The sequence below is a fragment of the Natator depressus genome, chromosome 6 (genome assembly GCF_965152275.1).
Source record: "Natator depressus isolate rNatDep1 chromosome 6, rNatDep2.hap1, whole genome shotgun sequence".
Lineage (NCBI taxonomy): Eukaryota > Metazoa > Chordata > Testudines > Cheloniidae > Natator > Natator depressus.
Window position 1 is genome coordinate 73725463 of NC_134239.1, and position 17482 is coordinate 73742944.

The 17482-nt window shown below is 40.7% G+C and overlaps 1 long non-coding RNA gene across 1 annotated transcript in view; it reads right to left on the reverse strand.

The window, feature by feature from the left end:
• LOC141990106 (uncharacterized) overlaps window positions 1–15117 on the reverse strand; it is a 145816-nt gene extending 130699 nt beyond the window's left edge. Inside the window, exons 1-2 of the long non-coding RNA XR_012640078.1 lie at window positions 14685–15117; window positions 12155–12216 (exon numbers count right to left, since the gene is read on the reverse strand). This is a non-coding gene — a long non-coding RNA (uncharacterized LOC141990106). The remainder of the gene's footprint in view (window positions 1–12154; window positions 12217–14684) is intronic.
• Window positions 15118–17482: the final 2365 nt, after the last annotated feature.

Below are 17482 nucleotides of genomic sequence, written 5' to 3' on the forward strand. Positions count from 1 at the left end.
CATAACCAAGGTCTTTGTACAGTACTACAACATGTGTCTGAAGAAATATTACACTGCAAATAGCTAAAGAAGTCATTTAGGAGCCACAGTCTTTTCAAGCAGCTAGTTGGGTTTTAGGGCGATCACGGCCTCTCACTTCATGACTCCACAAATAGGATTATCTAATGACTTATTGGGAGGGCCGATCATTTTTTATAGCCACATGGCATCTCAGTGCTTTCCCTGTTGTGTACCTGTACTGGTACTATGGTGAATGTGAGGCTAATTTCCCAACCTGGAACATTCCATACCATGTCCAAAGGCAGAGTAAGACAGAATGCATCAAATTTTTCAGTACTGTTGTAGTTTACCAGTGTAGAAGCAGGTAACAAGCATCAGTCGTCACATTTATTCATCAGTCCTGAAATTACTTTAGCTGATATCAGCTTATGGGTGGAGGACTACAAACATTACCATGGACAATCAAATCTATCATCACTGTTTCTGTATAACAGTCAAAATATAAAGTGGGGAGTGGAGAACTTGTTTTGTCAAGTTTAGGACCCTCTTAGTAATAGAGCGTTCTATATTTAGAACTTGAAGTTATGACAGAAAAAAAATCATTTGAGGTTTCAGTTCCACTCAGCTCATTCTATTCAGGATTTCAAGTGCAAATCCTGAGCTGCCACAGGTCTCTTTTTCATGTCCCTGGTTAGTTCTACAAACAAGGCAAAAATTACTTTCAGGCAAGAATCGCTATTGTTTGCATAACACAAGATTCCGTTTAGCTACAAATACATGGGGTGAGGAAGCAATTACATTTTCCTTTAAAAACTGTGGTTTAATTTAAGAGAAAAAGTGTCTGGCAAAACTCAAAAGTTTAACAGAATTTGAAACTCAAAACTAAAAAAAAAAAACTAGAGGTTTTGCAAAGCCAAAACACCATGATGTTCTCTCACCCCTAACAATTAATTATGCAACATTTAAAGGCAAGTCTTGTGAGTAAACCCTTTTGCAAATGATTACATGCTATGGAAACAGAATATAATAGTAATACTATCAATTACATAGTGTTTTATATTCAAAGACTTGTACAAACAAACAAAGAAATTCATATTTTTCTGCAAAATCAATTCTGATCAATAGCGAGTGGAAGTTAGCGAAGGGAAAAACCAGAACCCTGGTTTCAAGCACTCAAGTTTTATGAGTGTTAAAAGCTGAACCTGGATTTGTAATTTTCCAGTTGGCTCCAAACTTTATGAGATTAAATTCTGCAGAGTGAGCCCATATATAAACATGTAAACAGTATCTGTGTGTATGTTCTGTTTGTGTACATTCAGAGAAACTAGACATGCTAGTTGTTTTTCTTACATGTACATTCAGTAGTTAGAAAAATAGAAGTCAATATAAAGTACAGATGAAAACTACTGAACCAGCTCCAGCAAGCACTAACTCTTAGTGGTACAAAATAACATCTAGTTGTGCTCAGATCCCCTTACTCGGGGGGGGGAAAATCTATGTAGGGAACAAGAAGTTCCATAAAGTTTCCGTTGCAGTTTTTCCTCAGTATCATTCCCTTAGGGGGTATCCCACACACCCCACATAAACGGTTATTTAGTTCTCAAAGCCACTGACCTTGGATTTTCACTCAGCTCTAAGGTTGTGCAACACCAGCGAAGACCACATACTGCCACACTCTCACAGCTCTCCATGTCCCTTCCCAACTCCCTGGCAGCATGGATCCAGCACAACTTCTAAATTGGCTGCTTTCCATGGACTCCCTCCTTAGTAGGGACTCCACATCATGGAAAAGTGGTCACCACATGCTTTTCTGGGGAGAACATGCAGAGAGTACCTGTTTCCCCTCCCCAGCCCCAGTTCCAGGGTCACAGCCTGCTCCTGCCCACAGTGAAGCTAGGGTTCTAGGGGGGAAGCAAGAGCAGGGTTCTAGGGGGAAAAGCAGCTGAAGCAGCACTCCTACCTTCAGACAGGGATCCACTGTGTTTTTATCCCTGCTGCTGCAGAAGGAATTACTTAGCCCTTGGCTAACATGTCTCTGAAATACTGGTTGCATGTGAAACATTATATAAATACTCCCTATCTGCAGTGCATCCACCACAGATAACTATGAACCATGATACGACTTCTGAAAACACCACCTCCAGATGTTGGACAGTAACAGAAATTGCAAGGGTTCTACAGCACCAGAAGAATGTAGCATGGGGTTGGCAACAATGTCATTGGCAGCCTATGGTGGAGGAAAAATTGGTGCACATGGGTGAGGGATGAAGATTTTGATGAAGAATAAGAATAGAGCTTAAGGTACAATCTACAAAACCAGAACTTTAGCAAGCTTCTCAATTCCCCAGTGCATTCAGAGCATAATGACCAGAGTACCATTTAAAGGGTCAGTGGTAACAGGCAATTTCTGAGGCCTTCTTGGATAGAAGAGGTAGGCAGAATATGTATCTGCATGAACGTATTTAGAAATATTTACCTTGCCAAACACAGGGGATATCTGTGCTATTCAGAAAATGTATTCTTCAGTTTGTCCATCCCGAGTACAGCAGCAGTCTTAAGTTTCATGGGCCAGATTCTGCTCTCAGTAACACTGCTGTATTCTGTTGATCTTAATAATATTGCTCTTGATTTATTCAGAGGTAAATGAGGAGAGAAATCAGCCCCTTTGTTTTTATAAAGGGCTGAAAAAGCCCTTTTATGAAGGTAACAGTACGAAGTCTAATGATGTTCACAGATTGTTACATTGCAGTCAATTACCCTTCTGCTGCTGGAGAACTAACTTTTTAAAAATGTGTTTCAAAAAGGATTCACCCCTTCTCCTCCCCACTGTGGAAGTGAGAAAAAGTTTGTTTTTTATGCTCATTCATCTTCATTTCAGTTAAGAATGCTCTAGGACTGCCAAATTTACTAAATTTTGTGGGATTTTGGTAAGGAGAGAATGAGAGAAGAATTAGAAATCAATCCAAGGCCACCAGAATGCATTAACAAGATCCAGAAAGAATGGGGTTTTGGTTAGACTTGTTTTGTAGGGTTTATTTGGAAGAAAACCTCTTAGGTTAAAGTAGAGAAACTTAACTCAAATTCCTTCTTGCTAGTTAGAAAGATAATTTCATATACAGACTTTAGCACTACCAACAGGAGAGAGACTGGAAAGCTTCAGAAAACATATGAATTAAGGATAGTCAATTGTAAAACCAAAATTTCTCAGCTCTTGCTGGTTTGTGATAAAACCTTAACACTATTTAAACTTAGAGGAATTGTATTTAATTTCCCTCCTTTCCCCTCTTCCTTCCCCCCTGCCCCATCTTTTTTTATATATAAAAAAAGACAATGGAAAGTTATAAGATATGAATACTCTTTCCTGGAGAAAGTAGCCATTTGTGTCCAGGGAAGGGTCAAATAGTTTGGATAAAATAAGAACCAACCCAAACCACCACACATTCTTGAACTGAAGCTTCAGAATATTTAACAAACTCTTATTCTTTCATTTTCTTGTGCTTTTGCGTTTCCTAATTTAGCTGTGCCCAAGAGTGGGAGCACTAAAACACACCAAGAAATATTCCATTAGTGGTGAGATGGATGGACAGATCTGGATCATGACACCTCCATCTCATGTGCTAACTATTCATTTCCTGCCCTTGAGGATTCATTGTCATGTTGTCCAATCTTGGGGGCTTCATCCACAATGCAAGTTTTAAATGCTGAGACTTTTTTCCATTATGTCTATATACCACAAGCTGAAATTTGTTTAGTTATAAAGGGTTTTTATGATATTCTGAGTATTTTTTCATGAACATCAATAATTTCAAAAAAGTTCTCAATTGTTTCATATTATCTCACTCTCTTTTTAACTCTGTATATTAAACATTAATTTTTATTCTTTATTTTAAATTAACTAAATGCCTCTAGCACTTATTCTGGCCATTTTATATTTCTTTAGGCCTCACACAGTAGTCACACTGAGAAAGGGATGACTGGAAATAACAGGAAACAGAAGGAAAAACAGACCCAGGGTAGGGCTCGAGGAAAACCCTCTTTTATCAAACCAGTAATCCAAAGATTCAGGTCAAGGGCCGAACCCCGTGCCAGGTACAGACCATTGTCAGTTCCAGAAAGACAATAAACCCCATCCGACTTGAGTTCTTCCCCAGGTTTTCCTTATGGAGGTCTGAAGAATTTCTCCCATTCACCAGACTTTCAGTTTGTGAACACAGCTCAGGGTTGGAGACGCACCGTACGATGAGTCCCCAGGATATGCTTCATCTTGGGGAAATCTGGCCAGTCTTTCCACTCGCTAAGTGGATGAGCAGCCTGTGGCCTGAGCATCACCTAGGGAAGCCCCACTGCTCCTCCTCTCTTCTGAGCAGGTTATAGCTCTCAGGCCTGCAGAATCCAATTTTCTCCAGGATTACCCCCCCCCCCCAAAAAAAGAGCCTTTCCTTTATCAAGGCCCGCAACTTTCTAAAGGCTGCTTCCTCCCCTTTATCAGTATTTCCCCTCCTGATTATTCCATCCAGGTGAAGGAGTCTCCTTCTATGCATGACATTTCTAACAGGAGCCAAATGCATCCCATCTTTCTAAGCTTGGCCATTAACCCCTTTGAGTCCTAGCCCTGTGTGGGTTTTGGAGACCCCATTACAAACCTTAGTTTCTTAATTAAACAATATAAGAAACACTGGTCTAGATTCAGAATGGCTTTTAGGCACTTAGAAAATTACTGGGATTCGCAAAGCCTGAGTTCACTGCCTAGGTGCCGAATATTATGAATGGGGAGAGAGAGGTGCCTCAGAATGGGATTCACAAAAGCCAGGACACTAGGTGGCACCTCACTTAAACTAGCCAATGTGAGTTATGTTCGTGGTCCTACCCTTCCCTTGGAGATGGGTACCTAAGTCCAGGCAAGCACCTCTCTCCTCTTGGAATTTTCAGCTGCAAACCCTCTCTCGGTGTTAGGTGCCTATGCCATTTTTAGCAAGAAGCTAATCCTTCTCTCTCGCCTGATGATTATTTCATTATTTATCCACAGCAGAACAGCTTCAACATTGGGCCAGAAAGAAAGACAGCAAGCACAAGAATAAATCCATAACTTGGTAGTCAGAGCTCTCACCCGGGAGGTGGAAGACCCAGAATCTAGTCCCCTGGCTCCATGGGCGGTGGGTGAATCTTGGGGAGGCTAGCCTCCTGCCTCGCCTCTTCTGGCCGAGGCCACACCCACGGTCTCTGGTCTCAGCTAGCCTGTGGCCCAGGATCAGAGCTTGGTCAGGGCAACGGAGGGGGGAAGAGAGCTTGGCCCCAGCCAGGGTTGAGATCTCAGCCCCCACTGGGACCGTGGCAGAGCTCTCGACCTTGGCAGAAGCTCCAAGTTCAGAGCCCCTCACCCATTCCTCTCCTTCCCCCACAGCCCCATCCCTTCCCCATGGCCCTGCCCCCACTCCCTTCCCCCCACTCACTCCTTTCTCCTCCTCCTTGGCTGCAGCCCCAAGACTGGAAAAGCTCTGTGCCCCTGCTCCTCCACCCCAGGGCTGTGGTGGGGGGAGATTTTTCAAGGGACCCCGAATTGGCCTGGCCCCTGCCCAAGATACTGTGGAGCAGGTGTTTTACTTATTGTTTGAATACTTGAGTCATTGTTGCAATGTTCTCCAAACTTAATGTTGTGTCCCATCTCCTCTTAATAAAAGTTTTATTTCGTTATACACTGACTCAATGCTCAGGTGTGACAAAGTTTTGCCTCTCAGGTGTGCCCCAGGATGGTGGTTAGTTTTCCCAGATTTTGGGCAACTCTCCCCACTATGCCCCATAGCACTGATGTCCCAACAGAAGAGCCACAAGAACAATTAAAGGATTGGAAAACATGCTTTAAGTTTATAGTGATAAGCTAAATATATTAAACTCCTTGAGTCTAACAAAGAGAAGGTTAAGGGGTGATTTGATCACAGTCCATAAGTACTACATGAGGAACAAATATTTGATCATAGGCTCTTCACTCTAGCAGAGAAAGGTATAAAAAGATTCAATGGCTGGAAGTGGAAGCTAGACAAATTTAGACTGGAATAAAGCTTTTAAAAAAACCACACACACACGCACACACCAGTGAGGGTAATTAACCACTGAAGCAATTTACCAAGGGTTGTGGCAGATTCTCCATCACTGGCAATTTTTAGGGAATTATTTTGGGGATGTCCTATAGCCTGTGTTATACAGGAAGTGACTAGAGGATCATAGTAATCCCTTCTGGCCTTGGAGTCTATGAATCTATGACATCTGGTTACAGATGCCAAGGCTGTCAGCCAAACCCAATTGCTAGAATTGAAAGAACCTATACAGCCATCCCTTTGCTAATATCGTTTTACTTTCCTATTTGAAGATACTGCTTACAATGTAGGGAAAGGTTTACAGCCAAGAATTTGCAAGCCTGCAATTAATTTGCAATAGGAGATCTAGTTTTCTAGTCCCAAAAGATCTTAAATTAAAACAATAGTTATTCAGAGCTGCTATTATTCCAGATAGAAGTGAAAAGTGAAGGCAACATTCTGTAGTTTTATAAAGATGTTTCTTGATCTTACTAGCTACCTTCAGCTAAAAGGACAGTTTCCAAATAAGCACATATTACAGTTAAGTAAAAAAATAAATAAAGATACTGCACATCTACATGGGACTCCCCTGAAGTCTCTTTATTAAACTTTTGGATCTCAAGATGATAAAGCTCTACCATACCAAATCCATAATTGGGGTTTCTGATCCTTCTGTATTTTGGGGAATTTATCTTGGGTAAATTATGGCTCCTTCTTTAGAAGAAACTTTAATTTTACCAGTGTTTTTTAGAAAAGTTTGCCTTAAATTATATTTTAAAATGTCTCCCTCTTGAGTCCCTCCATGCTAAAGAGAAGCTCTCATCAAGTACGGGATATTTTTAACACCTGCTGGCCTCTCTGCAAACAATTCTCAATACTGCAAAAGTTGTAAATTTGGGGTCTTTCTGGTTAATCTTTTAGAAGAACTTGTCCCTAAATTTATGCTGCACTTTTTTTAACAAAAGTGTTTTTATTGGTTGTGGGGGGAGGGGGGGAAATCTACCCACAATACACAGGCAGTCACATTTGCAAAATATATGCAGAAAAAACAGGTAATTTAATGTTCAGATTTTAAAGGGGTTTATTTTGTGCAGAGTGGCTTCCTTGGTTCCAGACTATAAATTCCTACACTGATAGTGAATTGTAAAAAAAAAAATAAGATACATTAACATGTGGATTTTTCACATTGCACAGTTAGCTACATGCAATGTATAGACAACTCTAGGTTGTTGGTGGGAATCTATTCAAGGTCAGAACTACAAGACTTAGAGAGACATTCCAAAAGACTATTGTTCAATGAGGTGACAGCTTCATTCCTGTCTCTAGCGGCTAGATGGCCGTAACAAACCATACAAAATCCAGATAGACATCATGCTTTAGAACCCATCACTGGGGCATACAGTGCCTAATACAGGATTAAAAAATGCGCCACATCAGTCCTAGTATGTGGAATCTTCTCTGCTCCTCCTTTAAAAAAAACATGTTTCTAGGGATCATGAGCTGGGTGAAGTCTAGAAAGAGTGCCTGTGCTCCTTGTATTCTGATTGGAGAAAGGCCTTTCCAAATGAATATGTATGGAACGGAGCAGATTAGTTTGATCTGACCTCCATAATTGAGAGTCCTTAAATGAAAATACCCTGTGTAGAATTTCTTCTGGTTTTTGCAAACTACAGCATCCTCATTGACACTGAGTATTGCAGAGAGACAAACTACTTGTCAGCCAATGCAGAGAGATCAAGGACTGAATGGGCATAAAGGTTCACTTAGAGTTTCCACTGGTACCATTGCGAATGTGTTCTGAAATTGCCTGTACAGAGTCAGCATAAGACTGTACTTTGGTCACACCATCTGCTTACTCAGGCTCTGAACCCTTTTCCAAGATCTGTACTACAGAACATCTTGATTTTTCAGATCAGCACTGGAGCAAAAAAGTGCTGAGAAAATGTAATTTTGGAAGGCTGCCGAGACAAGTCAGACATCTTATGTTTTTTTTTAAAGCATACACATTCACGAATGGGAAGCCCACCATCACAGCTGTTATTCTCTTTTCCAGTATTGAATATAGTTATTTGAATTATATTTAATGGAATACTTTCCAGATTGGAAACAGCATGCAGTTGCCTATACAGGCAATTTCAGAACACATTTCCTAATGGCATCAGTGCAAACTCTAGGTAGAAAAGGCTCAGGCATTATTACTACCATGTTTTATACAACCCTGCTCAGAATAGGGTTAAATAACATGGAGATAGAAATGTCAAGTCTGGTCTAGTGTCTGTCTATATAATAAGATTCCAGGAATGTCACTCTGAAGCGTAGAATGTCTGTTGAGTCATTTGGAGGTGATGGAAACACCTACAAGCATGGTTGAGACCTCTGTTTGTTCAGAATATCAGGTTCAATTATCACCGGGATTTGCTGTCTCTCAACATCTGATTTTTAAGTTCAGCCATGTGACTGATTTACAAATTACACCCATACAGTGAACAGTTACAGTAAGGTATGTATCTATGCTATGCCAAGTGTCCTAGGACCACTGTGATATCAGAGGTAACTCAATCACCACCACCCTTACAGGACAGCTAATCTGCATGCAACAATTCCATTGCTTGTACGAGGGAGACTGCACAGGTAGTGGATTATTTTGCCCAATTCCCAGTTCTCCAAAACCACCCACACAATACAACCACCACTCACAATAACCAGAAGCACACACCCTTCATTCACAACCTTCACAAAACAAAGTCTCCTAGCACACCCTCAGTCATATTTACCATAAACCCGAGTGTCAAAGCTTCAGGTCTTCACTAGTATTACTGTAAGCTCTTTGAGGCAGGGACTATCTTTTTGTTCTGTGTTTTACAAACACAGAGCACAATGGGGTCCTGGTCCATGATGGGGGCTCCTAGGTGCTATGACTAATAATAGTAATAAATCACTTTCCACCTGTGAAGCTGAACCCATTTGGTATTACAGATTCTAACATTGCCAGTGTAGATGCAATCACATACTGCGGGATATGGTGAAGGAATAGTGCACATGAGCTGCTGGTCCGCACTATACAGAGGGATCTTGAGAATCTACTTTGTGTGTGAAGTCACTAGCTACCCCCTCTCTTCGCCTACACCCAGTATGCAGTGTGAAATACAAAGCTGTGAGACTCACACAGTAGTGTGAAATCCTTCAGCATGAACTTTTCATTGTTTGACGCCATCCCATGCAGTGGAAACACCAAATTTCCCCTAATGTCCTGCACTTTAAGTAGCTCTCAGAAGTTGCCCTTCAGTGAACAATCTAGCAAAAGGTATTATTTGTTGGGGGGCTAGAGTTCTACCTCATATAAAGCAGCAAAATGACATACCATATATAAACCAGTGATCATAAACAATTTTATCCAGGGGTAAAATTCAAAATAAAATGCCTAACAGGTACATTTGGAAAACAGTATCCAAATTATGCTACATTGTCTTGACACTTAGCAATTATGTAACTTTTTATCTTTAAAACATTTTACAGCCATTGATGGACACAGTGGTGAAATGAGGACAGACATGCATGGAATTAAGTGGCAGGCTGCAACTTTTACTAAACTTTAAACACAGGGGAGGGACTCTACCCACTCATCATCCATATTGTCCTATACCAGGCACTGAATTGGTTCCACTGCAGAGGTTACAGAGCTCCTTACCATATAAACCATAACTAGCACAAGGGTTACAGGGCTCCTTACCATATAACCCTATCCTCAGCCTACCCTCCAGAATTCAGCTCTCTGTGTCCTAGCACCTTCCTCCTTCTGAAGGAGACAGAGGGTGCAGAAGGGTGGGGACTTCAGACCACGAGGGCCAAAAGGTCTGACCTCAGTGCGTGAAGGCCACAAGATCTCATCCTATCCCATGAGCCCAAGGACCATCACCAAAATACCAGGTCTTTTATCTCTGGGAACCCTTCACTTTATTCTCTTAACCACACTGGAAACTGGCCACAAGTTGCAACAAACAAACGACTCCACCCCAGTACCTCAGTCAGGTACTAAGTGTGTTCATACTCAACCCACTGTGGTGTGAAGGTGCTGCCAGGAAGGCAAAAATCTCCCTGGTCCTCTGCCAATTGGCCCATGGGAGAAAATATTCCTTCCTGACTCCCTAAATAGGTGATCAGCCAGACTTGCAGCATCTATCAGGCTGTGTTCCTGTTCCTAGTTTGGGTGGGTAGGGTGGGCTGCTGAAGTGGAGCTGAAAGAGGCTCCACATGGCTGCCATTCTGAGTTAAATCCTGGGAGCTGGGGAATGCTGGCCCCTCTCCCCCAGCTGGCCAGTGGGTGCCAGAAACTCCCAGAGGGAAAAGCTACCTACTGACCCTTGGCAAGAGTCTCCCTCCCTTTCTGCTAGGACTATCCCCCTTTCACCACTAGCCCCATCAAATTACCCCACCCTTAATGTAGGTGGGTGGCATTTTACTAATTCTCATGACACCATATCTCACAGTGGTGCTAAGTATCAGAGGGTAGCCGTGTTAGTCTGTATCCACAAAAACAACATGGAGCCCGGTGGCACCTTCAAGATTAACAGATTTATTTGGACATAAGCTTTCGTGGGTAGAAAAGTCTTTAAGGTGCCACTGGACTCCACTGTGAGATATGGTCTCCATTCTGAAGATGGGAAATGGAGACAGAAACTAAGTGACTTACCCAGGGCCAGACAGAGACAGAGTGTCAAAATCAAAATTAGAAATCATAAGTTCCTGGATCCCAGCCTTGTGATCAGACCACTGGATTACTCCTCTTTTTGCACATGTATCCATAATGCACACAGTGGGGGTATTACAATATATTACAGGTGGTGTAATTTATTACAGTAGAGATATTGCTCCCAGAGCAATGTGCATACATGTGTTTTGGTTTTTTTTACAAATTGATTTATGGCAACGTTGAAAGTTTCATGGAAACAAACTCACAGTTGAGTAAGTATGAAAGGTAAAAGCCACCGGTTGGAAAGTCTTTTGGTGTTTAATAATCCCTGGCCTGAACGTACTTGGCTGAGGGTGTTGGTCATATCTGCAAAACAGAAAAGTCTGACACAAGAATACACTCAGAAGACTAGTTCTGACTCTAAACAGTGTAGACAAAGAAGCCACTGGGCAATACCAACTGAGCTAATGAGTAGACAACAGGTAATACTAACTGAGCAGTTGAAGAGCCAGTGGGTAACATCAGCTTGTACGCACTGGACTGATTAGTTTTGTAGAGTGCTATGTTCACTTTTCTAGTGATCAACAGCAACCTTGTAGAGCTGGTTAAAAATCAGAGCACATATTATACTGCTCAGATTTCTAATCCTAAAGGTGAACTAGCACCAATATGATGAAAGTCACCTAGTGCTAAGGCTCAGTTCTTAATCCAGCTAATAAGATGATCTCCTACTCTGCTGCCCTGCTTAGTTGCATGGGCCTGCCTCCGTGTTTCATTGAGTTGGCTACAGTCTTACCGTTTAGTTTGTTATTTGGGCTTTACTGCAGTTTACTGGATCTGATACATCTTTGAGGTTGAATTCAAGATTAAAACAATCTCTGAGCATTTTAATTATCCTTGGCCACCCACATGCAGTTAACTCTGAATAGCTCTGTACATATGCTATGATGCAATGTAAATATCCTCATTCTTCATGCATTTCAGTTTTTCCAGATTACAGATTCTAACCATTAGGAAAAAACAACAACCCACAAACATGTAGCACTGGGACCAGGGAAGTCATTTTTCACAAGAAACATTCCTTTCATTTCCTATACAGTAGGAATCACTACTGAGCAAGCATTCCTCCATCATTATTTTTTCTCTTAATACAGCTGCTGGATTTAAAACAAAAATGCAACTTCTCTAGCCACAAAAATCCAACAAAAAGCAACTGAATCCTCAAGAGGATTTTGTTACATTGACTTAAAATTCAGTATTAACAGTAAAGCAGTGTGAAAGAGCGGATCTGGCAAATCAGCGACAAGGCATCCGATGTAAATTTGAGACCTCAAATCCCATGTCTAATGTACTGCACACATTATCTACTAGTGTCAGTTGCTGTGCCACCTACCTGTTGGAAGTTCCCAGTAGTAAGGGTAGATGATTCATATATCGTTAGATTCTTCTGGTATTCTGAAACCATGAAAGAAGAGGCATTGTCAGAGAATCTAGCTGGTCAATGGAGACATACTGTAGGTTATACAGAAGAACAGAAGCTATTTCACAATAGACACTCATCATTCCTCAATGTTACGGCCCACAACAACTGTTATCACAGATACAGATTTGGACACAATTTCTTATAATGTTTCCACTTAAATGAGCAGCAAATTGTACCATGTTTGAAGCTATTGGCTTCAATGAAATAATGGATCACTATGAAAGGAATTGTTCTAAAAATGAAATTATTGGCTTGCCACATTCCATGTACTTGTTGAAATTGACCACTCCCCTCCTAAAGGTAGAAAAATAGCATCTTCCATGGTGATCTTTAAAAACAAGTTTAAAGTTGATCTCATTACATTTAGCTATTTGTTTTGGACACAACACATATTTCTGAATCCTGAGGGTCTCATTTAAATTGACTTTTTACTTCATGATCTATTATGTTGTATTTCATTATGTTGCAAACTTTAAAGAAAAACTGTTATACAGGGAATCCGGTGCTTTCTATGTACAATATCGGGTTTGGATGTATTGTGGTAAACAGAATGAGAGTGGCTAGACGTGTCTGTGAGCTCCATTAGCTTTTTCATTCCATAATATTCAAAGCTGTTGGTTTGGCACATTTCAAAAAGTGCACAGTGGGACAAATTCATCATCCTGAATACACCTCCGCTTATTTTAAAGAAGCTATATCCAGCATGGATTTGTACATCTGGAGGAAGAACACACTTACTCAAGCCCCTCCCAAAAGCCTGAAATTTTCTTGTGTCCGATACCATCCCAGACAAGTGGACTACTTCCCCTACCAGCAAGTAGAAACCAGAATAATGAGAGAACTGCAGAACTGCTCTGGCTAGATTTAATGAACCTTTGGATCCTCATGTGCAAAGGAACCTCCACATATGACTCTTCCTCTCCCCATGCAGGAGAAAGGGAGCATTCAGCCACTTCCACAACAGAATTCCCCCTTCACATTGGAAAGATGTTCTGGTCAAGTCAGTAAACAACGAGGCTACAAACTTAGGTGCAGAACCTTAGGGATATAACAGCGATCACAGTGGTCCTGTCTGCAAATCTTGGGGATTATGGCAGCATGTTTAAATCTAGTGCTACAGAGGATATTCCCACAGATTCAGTGTCAGTCTTTTCTTCTGAATCAGAGCTCTCCTTAATTGCAAGATTACACTGCTCAGATAATTCTCCCTTTAGAAATAAAATAGTGCTTGATGGGACAGTTTAAGGATCAAAACATCTGTAGAAGCATGACAAAAGGGAAAGGCAGGCCTACTAGAAGCTATACACTCCCCAATAGGTCATAATTATGACAGACAACAGCCTTCAAGACCAGAGGAACTCAGCAGAGCTGCAGAGTACCCCGAGATGTGTTATGTCTTTACAGCCCCCTTTTCAGCCCATTGGACCCCACCCTGACATATCCAGGATTGAAGCAAACAATCAAGTTAACTATATAACCTAGCTCTTGGCACTAGCTCTGGTGCTTCACTTTGACTATATCTTTCCAGGGCACATAGAAAGCCAGGAGAACATTTAATCAATGCCAGATTTGAAGTGGCTTCAGAATTGGAACACTTCTTCTACACAATACAAAACTGCTACAACAAAAAGTCTAGAAGATCCTATTTATGGAAAAATTGACCAACTTCAAAGGGGATAAAATTGCTAATAGTTATACTAATCAGCAGCATTTTTCTGATACTCAGATCAACACCAATGGCTTTAAACACACACGTTCCCAATCATATCCCACTGTTGATGACTAATTCACCTCTTCTGAACCCCAGAAAGTTCAGCACTGCAAAGCCTCTTAACCAATCCTTGTCTTCCAATTCTATGCCTCCCTTAACCAACCTAGTTGTACCACTGAAGTGATCAAAGGAATATAGTATCACCTGTAAAAGCACACTATTTTCCAGCAAGTCCTCATTCTCTTATCCAACAGGCTATCTGAAATTGAAACCATACCTTTATTTTCTGTTGTCAGCCTGTGGTTGTTCAGAGAAAAGTAGAATATAGTGGGAAAAAGCAGAGGTATGTAACAATCTTGTACAACTGCCTTGCAATGCTGTCTATTTCATGCGTTAAAACCTCTATCTTCTCCAATATTTTTTAAATTTACAGTATTTTATAAGCCAGAAAGAAAAGGTTTCATTCCCTATAAACCATGTGCAACCCCATTAAGTCAAACAGGTTGCAATGAATCTGGTCCTTCATTTATCAAACATTTTCTAATAAGGTTTCCTTGTAGATGTTTTATCACTTTCAAATGGCTGCAGTTAAGAATATGGCTAGAACCGGAGCAAATAAATCTTGTACCTCTTTCCTCTGGCTGTGAATTTTACCAAATGTATATAAAATAGAGATTATGAACACAGATACATTTTAAATGTGCAGCTCTGAACTGAAAAATAAGATACCTGAGGAGATAAACTCTCCTTTATTTCAAAATATGATTTTCTTTACTGCAGCTGTAATGAAAGCTGTGTCTTCATGTGTCCATGGTTGAGCTGCAACAAAAACAACAAAATTGAATATGAAATACCACATTGAAATTCATATAATAGAATTTGAAAACTGCCTGTTAGGTCATCAAGTCCATCTCCAGCCAGAACAGGATTAGAAAACAAAAAAAGAAAGAAAGAAAAATAAACCAAGCCTGGAAAGTTTTTCAGTGCTTTTAGTAAAAAGTAAACTTTTTCACTGTAACCATGATGCGTTTGTAAGCATGTCAGTGTTCATTACCACATTTATTTTCACAAAACATGAGTTACCCTCTTTCATAAATTTAAATAATTTCTTAAGTTGTAATATTGTTTACACTCATTGATAATGAAGAGTTACATTTTTATTAGGATCATGGTGCAAAATTGAAAACAAGCCCATAGTTCAGGGGAATTCAATAACCTTGGGGGTGCTAAAGGAAGATAAAGCTTTTAACTCTAGGTAGCCTATTCATATCCCCCCCCCCCCCCCCCCCGCAGCAACCAAATGTCATTATCTAATGACTCTTCAGTGACTTCAGTTAAATGAGTTGTTGGTCTTAGGCCTGTTCCAATTGGAGATATGTCCATTCCAAAAAACATTACCATGACTGCTACAGATTGTCATCCTTTTTGGCAGTCTCAGAAGAGTTGCAAGGAACTGCATGCACCTGGAAACTAAACTACAGTCTCATCACAGGAATCAGGTTTCAGGAGCATTGGTGAAAGTATGAAGAGAAGCTTGCATTGCCTCTGCTCTATGGATAAGCTATTTGCAAAGCTGCTAGTCCAGTAGAAGTGTTCTGTAAACTTTTCTGTTCTCTATTTTTGGGGAGGAGACAGATGATGTAGTTATATCATGATGAGGATGACACTTTTTCTATTCCATTAGTATTTCAGGAGGATATGAAACAGCAGCTACTGAAGTTAAACATTTTTAAATCAGCAAGTCCAGCTAACCTGGATCCAAGAGTTTTAAAAGAGCTGACTGAGGAGCTTTCTGGACCATTAATGTTGATTTTTCAATGTCTTGGAACATTGTTGAAGTTCCAGAAGAAAGCTAAAGTTGTGCTAATATTTTAAATATTTTATTTTATTAGGATGATCTGGGTAATTACAGGCCTGTCAGTCTGACAGCAAACCCAGGCAAGATAACAGAACAGATAATATAGAACTCTACTGATAAAAAAATTACAGGATGGTAATATAGTTAATGCCAACATAAGTACCCTTTAAAAAAAAAAAAAAAAAAAAACATGTAGAGCTGGAACCAGGGAAGTCATTTTTCATAAGAAACATTCCTTTCATTTCGTATACAGTAGGAATCACTACTGCGCAGGCTTTTCTCCATCAATATTTTTCCTCTTAATACATCTGCTGGATTAAAAACAAAAATACAATTTTTCTAACCATGACAATCCAACTTTACTGAAGTCAATAGAGCTACATGATGATCTTGGACCATTGTTTTTATTCTATTTATACTGGCATGATTATACTGCTGCTCCTCCATTACTATTATTTATTGCTTATATAGCACAATACATGTCCATGATGTTTTCCAGACTCAGAAAGATGCAGTCCCTGATCCCAAAGAATTTATAATTTATGTTAAGACAAAAATAGTGAGAGAATATGACAAAACAGAAAAGGGTTGAAATACGATGAGGATGTCATCAAGCAGTCTCCTGGGAAAGTTAGTAAATGTGTCTAAAAGGTAATAAAGAAGCTTTTCGTTAGCTGGATACTTTTCTACTACAGTTTGTAAATTAATAAGGTAGACAGCGTTAGAGATGAACAGGAAAATATCTTCATTGCACACAGTAGCATTAATGCAGCTTTAAAGGTGAGGAATCGAGCACTCAAATCAATAAATGCAACAAGGAAGTTAAAAGCTCAACAATAAGTCTGTCCTTTTGTGCTTATGCTTTAACATATGATCCTTCTTTATGTTATAAATTATTTCTCAATGAATACAATCTCTAATATACTGCAAAGTGCAATATCTTCTACAACCCTGCATAAAATCAATTACAGAATCTGTAAGCTTCAGTGAAATCTACAGACTTATATTCTAAACTATTGTCTGAAAGTTATGTGCTAGATTCTTAGATGGTGGAAATCTGTACAGCTCCATTAAAGTCCATGGAGCTTCAATGATTTATCCCTATCATGGGGCTGATACACCCCGTAACCCCATGGGGGCCGGGGAGAGGTGTATCACAGCCCTGTGGTTGAGTCTAAAGGGCTGCCTGGCTTTGTGACCTTAGTCCTTAATATGACCCTTGCTCTCAGGGCAGTGCAGCCTACTGGCCAGAGTCAGTTATAGGGCCCTCGCTCTCAGAATAGTGTGGCCTAGCAGCCAGAGTCAATAATACTGATGAGCAGGGCCACCACCTCAGGGTGAGTGGTGGCCACGTTAGGGGGACCTGGGTCCACCCTGTCCACCAGGTCCCAACCCAGGGCCCTATCAGTGGTGGGGTTGCCCGCCACCAGCTTGACAGGGCACCAACCAAAACACATCAAGCCTTACTCCGGTTCCGTAACCGTTTCCCCACAAAACTTCCCTGGGGTTACTGAGGTGTGTTGGGTTTCATCTCCAACAGGTTGGCCTCCACATCTTGGAGTGCAGGCATTTCTTCCTCAGGAGCTTGCAACACACCTCCTTTCCCACCAGCAGTCAGCCCACACTGAGCTGCTCTGCTGGCTTTTATATCCTGCTTCCAGCTGGCGCA